The following is an 18,281-nucleotide window of genomic DNA, read 5'->3' as shown; positions in this document are numbered from 1 at the left end:
TGCACGGAGCCAACCAGTGAACTACCATTCCCAGAGGGTAGCGCGGTGATGCGCCTACGGCTCCCGGCAGGCCCCGCGCTCCAGGCTCGCTTCAGCTTGCAGCCTGTTTAGACGAAACTACAGTTCCCAGGAGGCCTCGCGCGAAGCGGCTTGGAAGTGGGCAGCCTGGAAGTCACTCGGGCCACTGGAGCTGGCGGCGTCTCCAGCGATCGGCGCGGGGCCGAGCGCTGCGGTCCAGGGGCCCGCGGGGCGGGCGGCCAGGACGCCCAGGTATGTGGCTTCAGGTGCAGGAGCGGCCTCGCGCAAGGGTGGCGAGAAATCTGTAGCTACTTGGACCCCGAGGGTCAGCGCGGGCGGGCGACCGGGCGGACGGCCGGGTGTGGGCACCGGCTGTGGGGGGCGGCGGCGCCGAGACTCACGCCCTCCGGACCCGGCGGGACGCGTGCCCGCATGGCTCAACTTTTCAGACGTGCAACCCAGCGCGGGTGGGGAACAGCTTGGAGTCTGGGAGCGGCGGGTGCACGTCCCGGCTCTGCCGTTCGAGAGCTGCGGTCTAGGGAAATCGCGCCGAACCACAATTTTCCCTTCGGTAAAACGGGGAGGGAGAATATCTTTTGCTGGGAATTCTGTGGAGATGTTGAGATCCAGCGAATAAAGCATTTGCCACATACAAGGTACTTATTACATGTTTGCGTTATTGTTAGCTCCTGGAGGAATGAGGTAAGATGTTATCGATTACATAGGGTGACCATAGGGTGACGGTTAGTTGAGCGAGTCCATGGTTAGCACTCGGTGCGGAGTAGCTGCTGTTAACTGAGATTATTTTGTTGAAAGCTTTGAATTGGGAAGCTGAGAGATCCAGATTCCAATTTAGGCTCCGCCATTTACCAGCTGTGTGACCTTGGGCAATTGTCTTCACCTCTCTGTGCCTCAGTTTCCTTATCTATAAAATAGGGACTTAAGCAGTAGCCACTTCATAGAGTTGTTTGGAAGATGCAACGAGAATGTAAAGTGCCTAGCACAGCAGTTGGCACATCTCTTATTTCATCAGCGTTTTGCGAATAGCCGAGAGGGACCCTGGGTGTAGTATTGGTCTTCAAGCTGGCCAGACTCAAAACTGGTCCAGTTGACTTTCCTTCCTGCAGCCTCAGGTACCTCATTTATAAATATGGAAAAATAGCACACATTCCCTTAGAAGGTTCTAAGGATTTACTGAGATTGAGTTCCTAGTCTGAGCCATCCATCACTAAGCAGCAGCTCTTATGTATTATAATTGTTTTTCTTCAATATTCTCCATCTGGCCCAAAGACTGCCTAACTGTGGGCTGTGACATGACAGCCCTAAGCTCCCCCACACATTTGCTCCCAGCCTCAGTGTCCCATCTGTGAAATGGTAGTCATAGGACTTTTATGCCAGAATTGTTCTGGTGATTCCAGGAGATAATTTATGTTTAGTGTTTAGCACAGCCCCAGCATATATTAAGTGTTTAATAAATGTATCTTTTTTGTTGTTTTTCTCCTCTCTCTTTCTCTCTCCTTTTTTTTTTTTTTTTTTTTTTTTTTGGTACTGGGAATCGAACTCAGGACCTTGTGCTTGCCAGGCAGGCGCTGTGCCACTGAGCTGTATCCCCAACCCTCTCTCTCTCTTTTATAGGTCCCTCTGTTTCTGTTTGTCCCCATAGCAGTGAGGGGACAAGGTTCGCGCTTCTTACCCATCCTCCCCAAAGTTTACTTGCCAAACATTGAACTGTGGAACATAATTGAAGCGTAAGGGGCTGAGAGGAGTTGGTGCTGTCCTGCCATCAGCAGCCCACTGCACACAGCCTCCCCCTCCAAGCTTGTACATTCACTCCAGTGCTTTAATGATTATTTTATGTTATTTTTTGGTGCTGGGGATGGAATTCAGGGCCTTGTGCATGCTAACTGTGCTCTCTGCCACTGACCTGCACTCTCAGCCCTTGCACTTTAAGATTATTGTCCCAGCGTGGTCAGCTCTTGACTCTGTCTCAGAGCCATACTAACCTTGAGCTCTAGCTCCAGATAAGGAGCCTATGTTCCTTGATGTCTCTTGATGGCCATCCTTGGGCACTGTAAACACAACATGTCCAACTTTATCACCTCCTCCTCCTCCTCCTGGACTTTGTCCAGGAGGAGGCTCATCTTGGCAAATGGGTCAACATTTACCGAGTCACCCAAGCCAGAAACTTGGGAGTTGCTTTTCTCCATCCTTCGCATATCCAGTTGATTGGCAAGGATGGAAACTCCATTGCTGCAGAAGCACCATTTCATTGGCCTCTTATCTGAGGAGCACTGGATGTTCCCCTATACCCTGGAGATGGTCTTTTTGATGGGGTCAAGCCTAGAGTCACCAAGGAGTAATGCAGGTAAACATGTAACATATGTGATAATTAGGAATAGAGAATACATTATGGACTTGGCTAGATTGCAGTGGCTCAGATGTGGCAAGAGGATCTGGCTTTCAGGGGACCCATTTCTGTGGTTTTAGCTTGGCCAAGGTGAGCTGAGTTGTTCATTTCTTTCTGAAAAATTATACTCTGTCATCACCAGAAATAAGGCAGTGATTTAAACATAAAATAAAATAAAACCTTGGTTGATCTCCATTGTTAGTGACAACAGCACATGGCTTTTTTAGCAGCTTGTAGAATGGTTTCAGAGTTAAATGTGAGCCTGTTTTCAGACATTGCAGTTGTTAGGTGGTAAATCAAAAATGGAATTTAGAATGTGCAGTGATTGGTGCACATTTTGCTGATATATTTCAAACTTAGATTTAATAATTTCCAAGGTATAAATTAGATGTACTTACATTTCAATAAAAGAATCTAACAGTCATTTCTTTTAAAATAAAGCGTTTGTTTTTAGCTTTTAGGCTAAAAAGCTATGGGACCAGTTTGTGCATTTGTGTTTTCTTTAAGAATATTGTTTTTTAGGATTGTTGTAGTCATGACCTTTGTGTGTGGTGTGTGTGTGTGATTGGTTTCAATTTGGCTTTAAAAAGTTATGCAAGAAATACACACTCATTATAACATGTCAAAAAGGACAGAGATGTAGAAGAAAAAGAATAAATGCCACCCTCCACGCAGATCCTGTTTCCTCAGGGATAACCATGAATTCCAGCTGTGAGTACTGAGTACTGACTGTCAGGTCATGGAGTTTCAGAGTGAACCAAAGAGCTACCCTGTCTAGCCTTAGTGATAGGGCTGGGTGTGCTCACTCACCTCTGTCTGGCCTGGGTCAATTGCTTGCTTATATCATGTGTTTTCTTCTCTTCTCTTTCCTTTCCCTTCCCTTCCCTGAAAAAGGAGGGGTAGGGATCAAGATACACATAATTGCAATCCAATTTTTTTCAGTTAATGATTAGGCATATCCCATCAAGTTATTACGTATGGGCCTAACTCATTCGATTTAATGACTGTACCAATGTGCATTCTTCAGCATGGAGAGATTATGCCTTATTCTGCTATTTCCCTCTTGCTTGAAATTAAGGGTTCTGAGATTTCTTTTACCTTAGCAAGCACACATCCAATAAGCCTTTTGCGCCTTAAATACAAACAGTATAGCATAGTGACTAAAGGCACAGCCTCTGGGGCCTGCAGGGCCTAGATTCAAATTCTGACCCTGCCTGTGTAAATTGTAGTACACTGGATTAGCAAAAATGAGAATGATACCAGTACCTTCCTCATGAGGGAGTTACTGAGAAAGTGTTCAGTGAAACAATCTGTCAAGCTTGTGGGGCAGGGCCTGGTGCCATTGTTACAGGTGATCTTTAAAACCCAAAGTAACTCATTGGAAATGCCAGGTAGAGGTAAGAAAAAGTTATTAAGTAGGGACCTACCTTCGAGAGTTGGCGGTTTAGGGCAAGAGACCTAGCTGCCCTGGAATGAAGAGAGGCAGCTTTACTGAGAAAAGGAACATAGCAGCCAGTAAGGCGGCCTGGCAAAAGCAAGTGTTAGGGGTGAGGGACTGGAGGGGAAGCATCAGTGGAAAATACCACTTCTCATATGTGAGTACGGTATAACGATTCGAAGGTGGCTTAGGTGGAAGACTGGTCTGGGTTCAAATCTCAGTGCAGCCACTCATTAATAAATGAATTTTTGTCCTCATTGCCAAAATGGGGTTGATAGTATTTTTTTTTCTTGGTACCGGGAATCAAACTCACGATCTTGCGCTTGCCAGGGAAGCATTGTGCTGCTGAGCTGTATCCCCAGCCCTTGATAGTAGTCTATATCTCAGTAGTAGTTGGAGACTGGATGAAATGTCTGCAAACTCAGCCCACAGAGCTATCATTATCCCTGTGTCAGCTACTGCTGTCATTTTTTTCAGTTGACAAATTTATTGAGTGCGTACCTTGTGTCAGGTCCTGTTCTAGGCACTGCAGATTGAGCAGTGAACAGGACAGATGAGATCCTTGCTCTTACAGTGTTTGCTTTCTGGCTGCGGAGTCACCCAGTAAACAAGATAATTTCAGATTTTTTTAATTAAAAGAAAAAAGCCAGATCCTGCCACATGCAGATGTTTTTAAGTATTATGGAGAAAATAACAGGGTAAGAGGATAGAAAGCGGCTGCTGGGAGGGATGGTGGTGGGGAAGGGGTGATTACTCGGATGGTCAGGGAAGGCCAAAGTTACGTGAGCTGAGATGGAATGAGCAGGCGGCACCAGCTGCGCCAGGAGTTTGGGGAAGAACATTCAAAGGAGAGGGAACAGAAAGTGTGAAGGTCTGAGGCGGGAATGCATTTGCTATGAAAACAGTTATCGTGCCTGAGGAAGAGTGAATTTCTTTCAAGTTCACACTACTTCAATTTTTATAAAATAGTAATAGCAGCAGCTATTTACGTAGTGCTTACTCTGTGCTAGACGCTCTTCTGATTCACACGTCCTTAGTTAATCCTGACCGTTGTCCAGTGACATAACTTCATTGAACTCATTTTAGAAATGAGGAAACTGACTCAGACTCATGCTCTTCACACTCTCTCTTCCGAGGTCCTCTTGACTAGTCAGAGGCAGATTGAGGAAGTGGACACATTTCCTTTCCAGGTCGTTGGACTGGCAAAGCAGGCTATATTTAGTACCTCATTGATGCGGCAGCAGGAGCGATCTGGGATGTTAGGGCATCTTTCCCACCAAGGATAAGACAGGGTAGTGTTGATTTCTGTTAGGGTGGTTTGCTAATGCTTTTCAGTTTCAAAACTAACGGTCTTTCAGCAGAGCTTATTAAGTAAAACAGGGTCACTTGCTTGGCCGCCATCATACATGGCTGACATGAGACAAAGTGTGGGGTGTAAAGAGAGTGAGCAGGGGTAGAGTCACATTTGGCCGAATTTTGTCAGGGGACCTGGGCTGGCAGAAGCCACAGTATTTTAAGCACCAAGCCAGCCTTTTGGACTGTTAAAGTGGTACACTACAACCCGGCCATTAAAGTGATGCCCCCTGGCCCCACAGGAGCCCCAGGACCTTTCTCTAGCACCATGCCTGTGACCGTTTTGATTTAATACAGCTTGGGCCTTGTGGGTAGTGAAGTATGTTGAATTAAGGGTAACCCTGGTTAGATATGAGGACAGGATGGAGTGCTTTGAGGACCAGAAGTATGGAGTATCTTTCATCCATCTATCTGGGACATTTTTTCTACTTTGCTTGAGTGCTAGGCACCATGCTAGACACTGAGGGCAAGAACATTGACTAAGACAATTGTTCTAAAAGCCCCACAGTCGTGCTGTCCAGCAGAGATACAATGTGAAGAGTTGGGGGTTTGGTTCAGTGGTAAAGCACTTCCTAGCAGGTGTAAGGCCCTGGGTTCTTTTCTCAGCACTGCAAAAAAGAAGATAAGAAGATATATAATGTGAGCCACTGACGAGGACCACATATATAATGTAATGTTTTCTACTGGCCACATTATAAAAATGTAAAAACAAAAACAAAAAAAGGGGAAATTAGTTGTAATTATATATTTTATTCAATCCAAAATATTTCAACATGTAATCAATATAAAATTATTATTATTATTATTATTATTATTATTTTGCTTTTTTGAGACAGGATCTCACTACGTCATCCAAGCTGGCCTCAAACTCACAATCCTGCTGCCTCAGCCTCCTGAGTGCTGGGGTTATGACTGCTGGTTTGAAATATAAAAATTATTAATGAGATATGCTAGACACATAATATATATTTTTTTATTTTGGGGGGGATGAGGTCTCAGTATGTTGCTCAGGCTGGCCTTGAACTCCTGGACTCAAGCAATTCTCTGCCTTAGTCTTCTGAGTAACTGGGACTGCAGGCCTGGCCCACCACACCTAGTTTACAATGTGTATGTTACACTTTCAACACATTACAGTTTGCACCAGGCACATTTCAAAGCGGCACATGTAGCTAATGACTACCATGTTGGGTAGTGTAGGCCTAGGACATGAGACTCAGGTGTAAATCAAGAGTGGTGGTTGACTGTGATAGGTCACATATGCCATCGTTGGGGTTGTTTCCTCTCTCCATTCCTCCTTTCCTTCCTTTCTTGCCTCCAGGGGTTGCATACAGGGCCTCTGTGCTCTGTACCCCCATCCCATCCCTGCTTTATTTTGGTTTCGGTGAAGAAGGGCGGATGAGTGATGAAGAAAGCATCTTTATCATCAGCAGGTACAGGGAACCTTACAGCTGTCATCTGTCAAAGCTGCCTGTGTACCTGGCACTGTGCTCAGTGTTGGTGGGTATTCCCTGTGTTCGGAAGTTGCAGGTGAGGAAGCTGAAGTGTGGCACTTACTCAAGGTTGGGAAGTGCTAGGAGTGGAACTTGAGCTCGGGTTCAGTGTCTGTACTTTATTTATTTACTGGTGATAGGGATGGAATCAGGGTCTTGGGCCTGCTCAGCATGTGCTCTATCACTGAGCTACACCCTCAGTCCTCAGAGTCCATGTTGTAGTTAAAATCTCTGTTGCGCTTTGCGTTACAGTGTTTGAGCGGGGTGGGCTCTGAGTTTTGAGTACAGAAAGCCATGGGAAGGATGTATGTAAAATAGAGCTTGTTAGCGTTGATTCCGAGTTGATGTTGGTGCTGGTGTGAGCAACTGCTAGAGCCATTCCTGAAACTGAGCTCCATGTTTATTGGACACAGACTTTACCTTCCAGGAAAGAGGAGAGCTGGGGATGAGGGAGGAGGGCAAGGAACAGGCCCAGCCTGTTTGAAAACTTATTTCTGAACTACTGTGTGGATGTGAAGCAGGTTTCCCCTTGTGTCTTTCGACTCTCTCCTTCATTCTGGGGCCTGCTGGGTGTCGGGGCAGTTCCTGCAGTACTATAAGCTCAGCCACAGCAGAGCCCAGCTGCAAGCCTTGCCTTGCTCTGTGCCAGAGACATCTCTGGGTGGGCAGGGGCGGGAGGGGGTGTCACTGTGACTTCCTCTGTCAACTCCGTGATGGGGTTACTGTTCCAGATTCTCTTGGTTTGGGATTTCCTAGTGGCAGGAGGGATCTTGGTCTTCTACCCATACAAGGTAGGTGCTGGGGATTCAGACTTTGTGCATGCCTCCAGGTGGTGATTCACCACACTACCTCCTACTGCTGGACAGTACCTGACATGTAAAAGATGCTCCGTAAGAATTTGTTGTCTGAATTAACCACACTAGCCAGCCTTCACTGAGTTCATTGCCTTTTTTTTTTTTTTTTTTTTTGTACTAGAGATTGAACCCAGGGCTTTTGCACTGAGCTACATTCCTAGCCCTTTTTATTTTTTATTTTGACACAGGCCCTCACTGAGTTGCCAGGCTGGGCTCAAATTTACAATCCGCCTGCCTAAGCCTTTCATAGTGTTGTGATTATAGGTGTGCACCACCATGCTCAGCTTCACTGAGATCTTACGTACGAGGCACTGTTCTGAGGGCTTTCATGTACTACCTCATTTAATCCTATCTACTCCATGGGTTAGTGCTGTACTGTTGTTTCTCCCATTTCTTGTATGGGGAAACTGTGATCCAAAGTTCAAGTCACAAAGCTAGTGAGTCTCAAAGCCAGGATTCAAACTGAGGCCCTGGACTTCAGAGTCCAGGCTCTTAGGTGCTCACTCTGTGGAATGGACAGACTGACGGGGCGAGCAAGCGGTATTTGCTACACTAGTTGCAGCCTGACATTCTGTATCTCCTGCTGCAGGGTCACATCAGATCCCAGGCTCCTTTGGACCTTGAGGCTGGAACACTACTCTGAGCGGAGGGTTTTCCTGTCATTCTGGGACCTGCTTTTCCCCTTTCTTTAACAAAAACAAACTGGATATTTGGCATTGTTAAGGAATTCTTGTTAATTTTTCAGATGTGATAATGACACTGGGGTTCTGCTTCAGAAAGAGGTTAAGATGTGCATTCTGAAATTTCTGTGCATGAACTGATAAAATGTCTGGGGTTTGCTTCCCATTTGTTGGATACAGCAGACAGCGGAGGGAACAAATGTGTGAGCATGAATAAAAGACAAAGCAAGGTGGGTCACGAGTTGATAGCTGTTGAAGCTGGCCATCCAGGGCTTATTATACTCTTACTTTTGTGTTTGAAGTGTCTCGTCTCATCACAAAAACTTAAAAACAAGCAGAACAGATTTCAGTCAGCATTTGTGTGTTTCAAGCTCAAGAGTGAGTGTGTGTGGGGAATCCCCTGCCTCTACCCAGTCCACTTATATAATAAAAGTGTTTGAAAATGTCTGCTTTCATTCCCCTTCATTATGCAAGTCAGTACTTGGCCCAGGGCTTTGGAAACCCCTTTGATACAGGAGGCAGCAGCCAGCAGTGAGAGCACCTCACGAGGCACCAGTGGCCACACACTCCCCCAGCTTCTCTGGAACATGGGCCACGGTGGCACGCGCTTGCAGCCAGTTCCCTAGGTCCCTCTTCCCTGAGATCTGTTTCTCTCCAGCACCTGCCTAGGGGGCCCCTCCCACATTTTTTCCAAAGACTTGTTTCAACAAGAGGCCTCAGATCCTCCCTTGATCCTCCCCTTAGAACAGACTACATAGCTTCTCTGACCCAGGCCTTCCTCTCTGATGGGCCTTTGTTAAAACCCCACAAGGAACCAGAATCCAGCCTTTGGTGTGCGTGCAGCTCTGCAGTGGGAGGCCGGGAGAGTGCTCCTTTCAGTTCTGGTACTTGACAAAAGAAGGAAAGGGGCAAGATGCAGCTTGTGCCAGTGCCTGAGACCCGGTGATACTTCTCATCAAGCCAGCAGTTAAAACTCCTCTACAGCCATCCTGTGCTCCCCATTCACACCTAGTATGAGCTCCTGTTGCCTTTGTTATTTGGGGATCTGTAACTTCACAGCCAGTCAGTATGTGGTGGCACTCTTAGGTGGAAGTAGCAAAGAGGGGAAGATGCACTTGGGAGTTCCTGCTGGTCGGTTGCTTCCCAAAGGTAGAGTTGGTTGATGTGAACAGCGGCGCTGCTTGGTCTGATCCTGCTGGAGTGCTGACACCCTTTGTTCCATCTGCAGATTATCTCTTTCTCCAGTGCCCTTTTCTCTGCACCATGCTAGGCTCTTGGGCTCACAGGGAGGAAGGCCAGGGAAGTCCTGCAGCCCGTCCAGCTCACTTCACCTTCTGCCCCAGTCCCCTCTTCATTTGTACCCTTGCTTTTTCTTTCAAACATGCTTTTTTACAGTTCTTTCAATAAGGAGGCTTCGTGGTGAGTCTTGCATAGGGAGAATGTTGGAGCGCCATCTGCGGCAAAGGCAGCTTGACTTCTGGGCTTCCTAGTATGGACCTGCACATGTTGGATCTGAGGGTCACAGGGCATTGTGCATCTGGTTTTTAAACTTATTTGTTCAACACGTACTCATTGAGTTTAGCACACTTCTAGTAGGAATATAGCAGTGAGTAAGACAGACAAAGCTTCTTAGTCTTCTGGGGCGCATGGTCAAGTGAGGGATTCAAAAAACAAGATAAACAAAATGTATAGTGTATTCCTTAAGTCCTTCCCTGAGGTCTGTTTCCTCCCAGCGCGTGACTCGGGGTCCCTTCCCACTTATGGTAATCGGTGCTGAGGGAAAGAAATGAAGCAGGGAAAGAGGGATGTGAAGTAGTGTTTACATGCAGGGTGTCAAAATTTTAGGCAGAATCGCCCGAAGGTAGGCCTGAGAAAGGTGAAGGTGTGTGAGCAGTGGTGGACATGTCTGTGCAGAGGCGCTGAAGCGAGGGGCCTGGTGATTTGGCTGGAGCAGAGTGTGCAGGGGAAAGTGTTGAGGGCAGAGAGGAGCTGAGTCTGCAGATCTCTTAGGATCCGGCACAGAATATTTTTGTTCTTGTTTGTTCTGATTGAGATGGGAAGATACCACAGGGCTGACTGTTACATTTTATTAAATATTGAATAGTGACCACATGTACATGAGCCCAAAAGAACAAAAAATGAGGAACCTAGTTCCTTTCCCTAGAGACTGCCAGTATCCCAATTATTTCCTGGTGACCAGTTCCTTGATATTGCATTTCTTGTGTTATTTTCTTGGCTTATATTAGGTTGAATCATATGAAATTGCCTTTTTGAGGTCAAGAATGGTTGAATATTGGCAATTTTATCAGGTTCAGCCTGAGAGCTTCTATTCAGGCACTGGAGGCATTTGGTCAATCGCTTCTTGCCCTAAGGGTTGGTGGTCAGAGGTTAGGACCTCCTGCCTCCCGCCCTTCTCCGTTAGTCACAGGCGCAATGGTACGTGACACTAGTGAGTGAAAGCCCCTGTATACCCGTAGCACCAAACCCAGGATCGCTGTAAGCCCAGGTGAACGGCTGCCTCTTCCTAACTTACCTGGCAGGTGGGCATTAGTCAATGTTTGGCTTTGTGTGTCTTGGTACCACAGTTTTGAGCTCACAGATGTTCCCAAAAGGAAGGGTACCCTTGTTCTCTTGCAGGATGTCTGGTGTGACAGAAATGGTGGGGTGCTTTCTGGGGCTGGGCTGAACTTATGGGCGTCCTGGAACAGTTACTGAGCAGAACAGCTGGCAGAGCCCCAGCTTGGAGGGTCCATCTGTTGGAGTGGCTGTCTCTTGAGACCGTGGTGGCTCAGACTATGGGAGGAGGCCTGAGGAGCCATGGTGTGGACATGGGAAAAAGGCCTCCACCCCTCCCGTTTGTCATACCCCTGTGCTGACCGGCGAGGTTGTGGGAAGTTCTTGTGGAGCCCGAAGGCCCTGGGCTAGAACCTGTGGGGTAAAATAAAGGAGTTGCAGATCCAGCTTTGGGAGAGCTCAGTCAGGAAGTCACTGCAGTTGGTGTGCTTTGACTGCAAACAGTAATAATAGCAACAGCAGCTGCAGCAAGTAGGTGACTTACATAGTATCTAGTTTATACCAGACACTGCTAGGGACTTCATAGGAAGTGACTTCATTTAAGCCTCCCAACAACTCCATAAGATAAGTACACTTATTATTTCTATTTTGCAAAGGCAACTAAATTTAAATAATTCGGTCAAGGTCACACAGCTAGAAGACAGCAGTGATATGATTTGGAGTCAAGCAGTCTCACTCTTGAGGCCATGCACTTAACTCACTAAAACAATGCTGGGCCGCACTCCGAGTTCTTGACTCTTAACGGTCCAGTTTGAGAATGTGCATTTCTAACAAGTCTCCAGGTGACAGTGGTGCTCCAGGTCCAAGAAACACATTTGGGGAACACCGATATACACTATAGAAAGCCCTAATGAAACTGGCCTGAAGTAAGGAGAGTTGCGATCTCGTACAGTGAAGCAGCCAGAAATGGTCAATATAAAGGTTGACTAAGCAGTTCCACAATACCTGTAAGGACCCAGTCCCTCTCCCTTGTGTCACTCTGCCATCCATGGTGTGCCTCCCGTACGTATCCTCAGGCTCCCCACAGAGCCACAAGATGCCAGAGCCCCAGGTGGCACACCCTGACAGGCCATATCCCCAGCGAAAGAGGGCAACCTTACTGTGTGTCGAAGAGGGAGGAAATCTTTCACTGATGCCCTGCCTCCCAGACTCTCCTCCTATCTCATCAGTCAGTACCATGACAAATGACCGTGCCTGCGCAGCTCACAGGCAAGGGCCAATCAGGACTTACTCTTCAGGCTGGGGGGTGAAGCCAGCTTTACAGTGGCTTTGGGAATAAAATTGGAATTCTGTTTAGGAAAAGACTGGGAAAGAGGGATGGATACTGGGTAGGCAGGCACCTGGATCTGCTGCAGAAATGAGCAAAACAAAGTGGAATCATAATATCCACGCATCTTTGTGTCATTGTACATACCAACTTGGTTGTTTTGTAATTACCTCAATCAGAACTTAGCTTTTTGTTCTCTAACCACTTCTACCTTTGACACACAGAGTCCCTGTATCAGATCTTGTAGGGATACCAAATATTTTGTTTGAAATTTCAGGGAAACCCAAGTTGGGTGACGAGGCAGCAGGCTGAAGGGTAGTGTGCGTGTGTGCATGGTCTTTGAGAACAGTTGAGCTGCTCAGAAGAACCTGGAGCTCCTCTCTGCTCTCTGCTCCTTACTCGCTGCCGAGTACCCTCGCGTAGGCTGTTTTCTCTCAGATGGTTGTTGAGCGGATGAAAGGAGGGGCCGAAAGATCAGGTGCTTACCTCCACTGTCGGGCCTTGGTGAGTGTTCAGTTATGGGCTCTGCTAGTAACATATTTCATGTGACTTATTAATTGAATAATTAAATTTTATCATTTAGTAATCCCTTTTGCAGATAGAAATTTTCTGTGGATGCCTGTTGCTATTCCTCATGGTCAGTATAAAGTAGTTGCCCTGCAAGACTGCAGAAGGGCCCACGAATGGGGTACAGGCCCTGGAGCCAGACCACCTGTGTGCGAGTTCTGGGTCTGTCTTGGCCTTCTGTCTGACGTGGGCAAGCCACTTAGCCTGACAGCATCAATTTTCACGTCTAAAAAGAAGAACTCTTAATGGTTGGCCCTGCAGGGTTGTTGGAAGGAGTCACGTGCACTAGAGCAGAGAAGGCACTTAGAATACTGCGCATGCCCACAGTGCATGTGCAATGCACGGTATATCGGCGAGGCTGAGAGGAGCTGTTGCCAGTTTATTAACTGCACGCAGAGTCCATATGGTTCTTGTTTACTGCTGTGCTCTAGTACTTGACTATTCAGAATAGACGTTGTCTTCTTTTTTTTTTTTTTTAAAGAGAGTTGAGTCTTTTGTTAATTTTTTTCCCCTTGAGCTGCCCAGAATTTAATTTCTGTGACTGGAAGCTGATCATTTCTTATTTTGAAGGCACCAGTGTGGACCTGATTGAATCTAAGAGCATCACGTATAAGGGCAGCTGATAGTTCTTGAGCATTTTTGCTGGCCAGGACTAAGTGCTCTTCATACAGATTTCATTGAATCTTCAGCTCCATCCCATTTTACAGATGAGGAAACCAAGGCCTAGTAGGGGCACCTGCCCCTCCTCACAAAAAGACACTGGTGCAGTGGTTAAAAGCTGGGGCTCTGCCTGGGTTGAATCCCTACCTTGTCACTTTCTTGCTCTGTGACCTCCAGCCTGTGATTTTTCTGCATCCAGTGTTCTCATCTATAAAGTAGGAATAATAACAGTACTGACTTAGCGTGCACTGTGAGGATTAGGAGACACTGTTCACATCCCGTGCTTAGAACATGGTGGACCCTGAGGTTGCGGTGATGGTTGTTACTCTTAGCAAGTTCATTTGTGCTTGGAGAAGCCCAGCTGCAGTGTTTAATCATTAATGATATGGCCAGTGAGCTGGCACCCCGTATCTGTGAGTCGGCATCCCTGTTATCAGGGGTCGGAGAGCCCACCTTTGGGTTGTGAGGCTGTGAGTGAAGCGGCCAGCTGCAAGCCCGGAACAGTGTGTGCTGTGGCACACATCCAGCTCTGGCTCCGGCTGTTGAACAGGTGGCCTGCTCCTGAATCAGAGGTAACAGGCTAGACGTCTTTGTTACCTTTGAGCTTTCTCTTAAGCCCATTCAGACTCCCCAAACCACGTGCCTGATGAGTAAGGAGTCCTTTTATTTTCCTCCCCCAAAGGGACTAGCAGAACAGTCCTCTTTGGGAATGCGCCTGTTCACGAACCCCAACCATCTCCCAGGGAACTCCGGTGGCTGGCGCGTTTTTTGCAGCAGTTGAGTAAGTCGCTGTTAGAAGCTGGCACGGCAGGTTCCCATTTCCGCATTCCAGACACCCACAGCAGCTGGGGGAGGCACCACCCTAGGTCGGCCTGAGAGTTTGGGCAGGTGGCCTTTGCCTTGGGAAGACTTAGGACGGGAGCCACACCTGGGGCCAGCCTAACAGTCACCTGCTTACTTTGTGATCAGGGCTGTGTTCCAGGATGCCTTTTAGGTGAGCAATGTTTATTAACTTTGGTAGTGACTTGTAGAGAAAGTTCATGTGGTTTTTTTTCTTTGTGGAAATTCGACTGTTGGCTTGTTTTCCGTTTTCTTCCCCCTCTCTTCTCCCATGAAATGTTTACCTGTCTGCTCCTAACTGTGAAGAAAGGGTGGGCGGAGTGTTGAGGAAGTGAGAAGAAAATGGAGGACATTTCTCTCTGGATGAGTCGGTGACTGTTTGAGTTGAGCTTCTACTGAAGGCAGTCTTCTGTGCCAGGGACTGTGGCACATCCAGCCTGGTCCAGGCAAGCTGTGTAGCCCCAGGTGAGTTCTGTTACTCAGTCCCTTCTTATGAAATAGGAAATATCAGCACCCATTGAGTCATGGAGATAGAGTGTGCAGAACCTGGACTAAGAGTCGTACTCAGACGTCAGCCATCTCTTGTTCCCACCCCAACACTTAGGTCCTCAGATTCCTTGCCTGACTTTATCTCTGGTTTGCTGTATTCCAGCTACTCTGGCCTCTGGCTATGCCTCCTTTCTATCTTCTCCTGGTTATTCCCTTCCCCCAGTGTCCCCAAAGCTGCTTCCCTCTTCCAGGACTCTGCTTAGATGTCATCTTTTCAGTGAGACCTTATCCTTTATTAAATAGTCCCTTCTCAGTCATGTTCCAACCCTTTACTCTGCTTTATTTTCATCGCAGTGTGTATTCACCCTTGACTTATTGTGTGCTTCTCAAGGGTAGACTCCATGGAAGCGCAGACCCTTCATCTCTGTCCTTGTAGAACTGTGTCTGGCATGTGGTAGGTGTAGGATAAATGATTTTGTGAATGAATTTTTTATGATATCAGGCACCTTGCTGTCCGAGCGTGGGTGGCTGGCCCATTTGGGATTTGGTCAGAACATCAGCATATCCAGGAACCTGTGGCAGTGGGTGGGGTGGCACGCCACATGCTTTCCTGTGGTCTTCCAGCAGTTCTCTGGAGCCTGCTTGCAGCTGCCAGCCCTGTGGCTTCCTGTCCCTCAGCCCCTTAAGAGCATGCAGCCCTGGCCTTAGGAATAGCTCTTCTGGGAGCGTGGGTGTGGCACAGAATGCTTTGGCACTAGGGTATGGCGGATGTCAGGTTCATCTAGGTGGAGAAGGATTTTTTAGAAAACACCCCCATATATACACCTGCCATGTATATGGAAGCTGACTTTATCTGCAGGTTCCCCTGGGCGTTCCTGCAGCAGGGAGGCCAGCGGATGCCTTGGAAAGGCAGAGTTTATCGGTCTTCCCTGCTTTAATAGGCAATAATTCTTGCTCTGGGGCTGAGTAGGTTTTAATTAAATGGTGAGCTCGAAGAGTCTGACTGTGTAATAGCTGACACATTCTCATCTGTTTCTGGCTCCTGGTGTCAGCAATTGATTCTGTAAAAATATCCTGGGTAGGGCTTCCCCAAGCCAGGGGAGCAAGCTCAGGGGCCCTCTCAGATTTCTTTCAGCAGCATGAAGCACTGAGGTGCCCATGGGCTTGGTGCTGCCCTGTCACACTTTGTCACTCTTTGGTCCTGATGCCGTTGTATTAGTGTGCGGGTGGTAGAGAAGCTGCTTTCACGAGAAGTAACTGTCCTGTGAACTCTCTGTATAATAATTTTAGGATTGAATTGGGGAGAGGCCATTTCATGTAATGTCTGAATCCCAGCACTGCCTAAGTTCTGAGCCTAGTATTTGTCTCCTCTGCCTTGATTTCCCTGTCTGAGAAATGGAGCTAATGGATAGTGCCTCCTCCCTGCCCCCAGGGGAGCTGGAGATGGGACCCAGGTCCCTGATCGTGCTAGGCAAGCATTCTATCATTGAGCTACACCCCCAGCCCAAATCTGCTTTTTAATAGCTGTGTAACAAATGGTGGTGTGGGTGTACCAGAATTTATTTGGAAAGGGTATTACTGGTGTACATTTTCTTTGTTTCTAGTTTTTTTTTTTTTTTTCAAAATTATTATTTTTATTGATAGCCTTCTTTAATTAGGTTGTGGGTGTCCAACCTGCTTAGCCACCTTGTTAACCTAGCCACCTAGGCCTTTGTGAATTAATCTGAAGTAGTAGTATAATGATGCCTTTCGTCCAGAGAGAGGGGGTGTATTTTCTGAGGGTTTGGGGCAGAGGGAAGGAGCAGCACGAAGGCACCGTGGAGACTTTGGAGTTCTCCAGAGCTGGAGCATCCTAGGCAATGAGAGTGGAGAGGCGATGGAGGCAAATTATGTGAGACCTTGAGGGCCACAGGGAGGACTTCCGGCTTTACTCAGAGTGAGATGGAGCCTTGGGAGGGTTCTGAGCAAGCGAGGGACATGAGCTGATTACTGGCACTTGGTGGTCAAAGAAGTCATGGGCTGTCCTCTCAGAGTCCTCCTCCACTTGCAATCACCCTTACCCACCTTTTAAAATGAGTAAATGGCTTCAGGTGTTGTTAACTTAGGACTGCTCTGGCTTCATTTTTATCCTCCACTGCATTTTATGTATTTATGTATTTATTCATTTTGATACTGGGAATCGAACTCAGGACCTTGTGCTTGCCTGGCAGGCGCTGTGCCACTGAGCTATATCCATGACCCGCTCCACTGCATTTTAAAGCTAAACAAATGTTTGGGATTCTTTACAGATGTAGTGAAAGTCTGTTGTCATGATTTAAATAATTAATCATTCCATACATCTTCCAGTATCTAGTCACTGTTAACACTTCAGATCTTATAAATGTCATTCAAGGACTGGCTTGTTTCCAGTCAAGACCCCCATTGGATTTGGTTCACATGTCTCAAGTCTTGTTTTTTGTTTTGAGACAGGGTATCACTGTGTAGTCCAGGGTGGCCTTAAACTCTCAGTGAGCCTTCTTCTGCAGCCTCCCGAGTGCTGGGCTTACAGACGTGTGCCACTGCTCTGAGTTTGCATTAAATTTTATTTAATCTGTGGTCTCTCCCCTCCTTTTTTCTTGTAGTTCGTATGTTGAGAAAAGCCATGCCATTTGCCCCGTACATGATCAGGTCTGGATGTGACTGCCTGTGTCCCTGCTCTGTGTGTAACACTTTCTTCTGTCCATGTTTCCTTTGTCAGTGAGGAGTTGGATTTAGAGTTGGTTGAGATTCAGATTTGAGAAGTGTACCTATGCTCACACATGCGTGCGCACACGTTTTTGGCGGGGAGGACAGGACCTCCTTCTGTTGGTTGCTGTGTGTGTGCTTCTGTCCAGTAGGAGGTGAGCGTGCTGTCTTGGTGTTCTGGAGTGTTAGTGGCCATGGGTGACTATTGCCTAGATCCATTATGTCATCTGGGGTTTGCAAAAATTGTGACAATGTAATTCCATCCTCTCTTTATCTATTAGCTAGAATATTTCTCTAGAGAGAAACCTCTCCTCATCTATTATTCAGTTACCCTGAGGGTAGTTACTGACTCTTTTGAACTTTTGTTTACATTAGAAATGAGTATTGAATGATTGGACCCTGGATTCTTAATCTGCTGATATTTTTCCTGTCTTTGGTTTTGTGTTCATTCATTCTGCATTTACTAGTTTCTGCTACTACTCACCTGTCTTGGCCTGGGGAGGAATGAGATAAACTGCCCCCAGCTGTCTCACTGGGGCTGTACCTTTACACAGGTGGGGCCTAGACATGTTTTTCCAGCAGCGTAACCAGGGAGAAATTACTCTAGGCTGTTGACATTTGCTGTTTCTCACTTTCTCTCTTTTCCCAGCCTTGCATTTTCAGACTTTGCAGAGTTCCTGCTCTGCGCCAGAGGATTAATTCTTTATGCTTGGGGCAAGAGGCTTTTGAGCATTTGGATTTCTTCTGATCTGACCCTCCTTTCCTAGACAAAAGAACAATAAAGGGCTCTGCTCTGTGGCAGAGGCTAGTCCTTCTAGTAGCCTGGCCCGCGGCGAGCTCTGACCCCAGCCACTGTTGTCTGGCTCATAAATTCTTGAGAGCAGTAGCACGCTTGAAATCATTTGGATGCTTTGGGATCA

The 18,281-nt window shown here is 47.1% G+C and overlaps 1 protein-coding gene across 2 annotated transcripts in view; it reads left to right on the top strand.

Moving 5' to 3' along the window:
* Positions 1-164: 164 nt before the first annotated feature.
* Sipa1l3 (signal-induced proliferation-associated 1 like 3) overlaps positions 165-18,281 on the top strand; it is a 226,426-nt gene continuing 208,309 nt past the window's right edge. For both annotated transcript variants that reach the window (XM_013522426.1, XM_005399879.2), the window contains exon 1: positions 165-270. The gene's annotated coding sequence lies outside the window, so the exon portion shown is untranslated. The remainder of the gene's footprint in view (positions 271-18,281) is intronic.

Source organism: Chinchilla lanigera, unplaced genomic scaffold (genome assembly GCF_000276665.1).
Source record: "Chinchilla lanigera isolate Chin_1 unplaced genomic scaffold, ChiLan1.0 scaffold00067, whole genome shotgun sequence".
Classification (NCBI taxonomy): Eukaryota; Metazoa; Chordata; class Mammalia; order Rodentia; family Chinchillidae; genus Chinchilla; species Chinchilla lanigera.
This window is presented reverse-complemented; position numbering and strand designations above follow the sequence as displayed.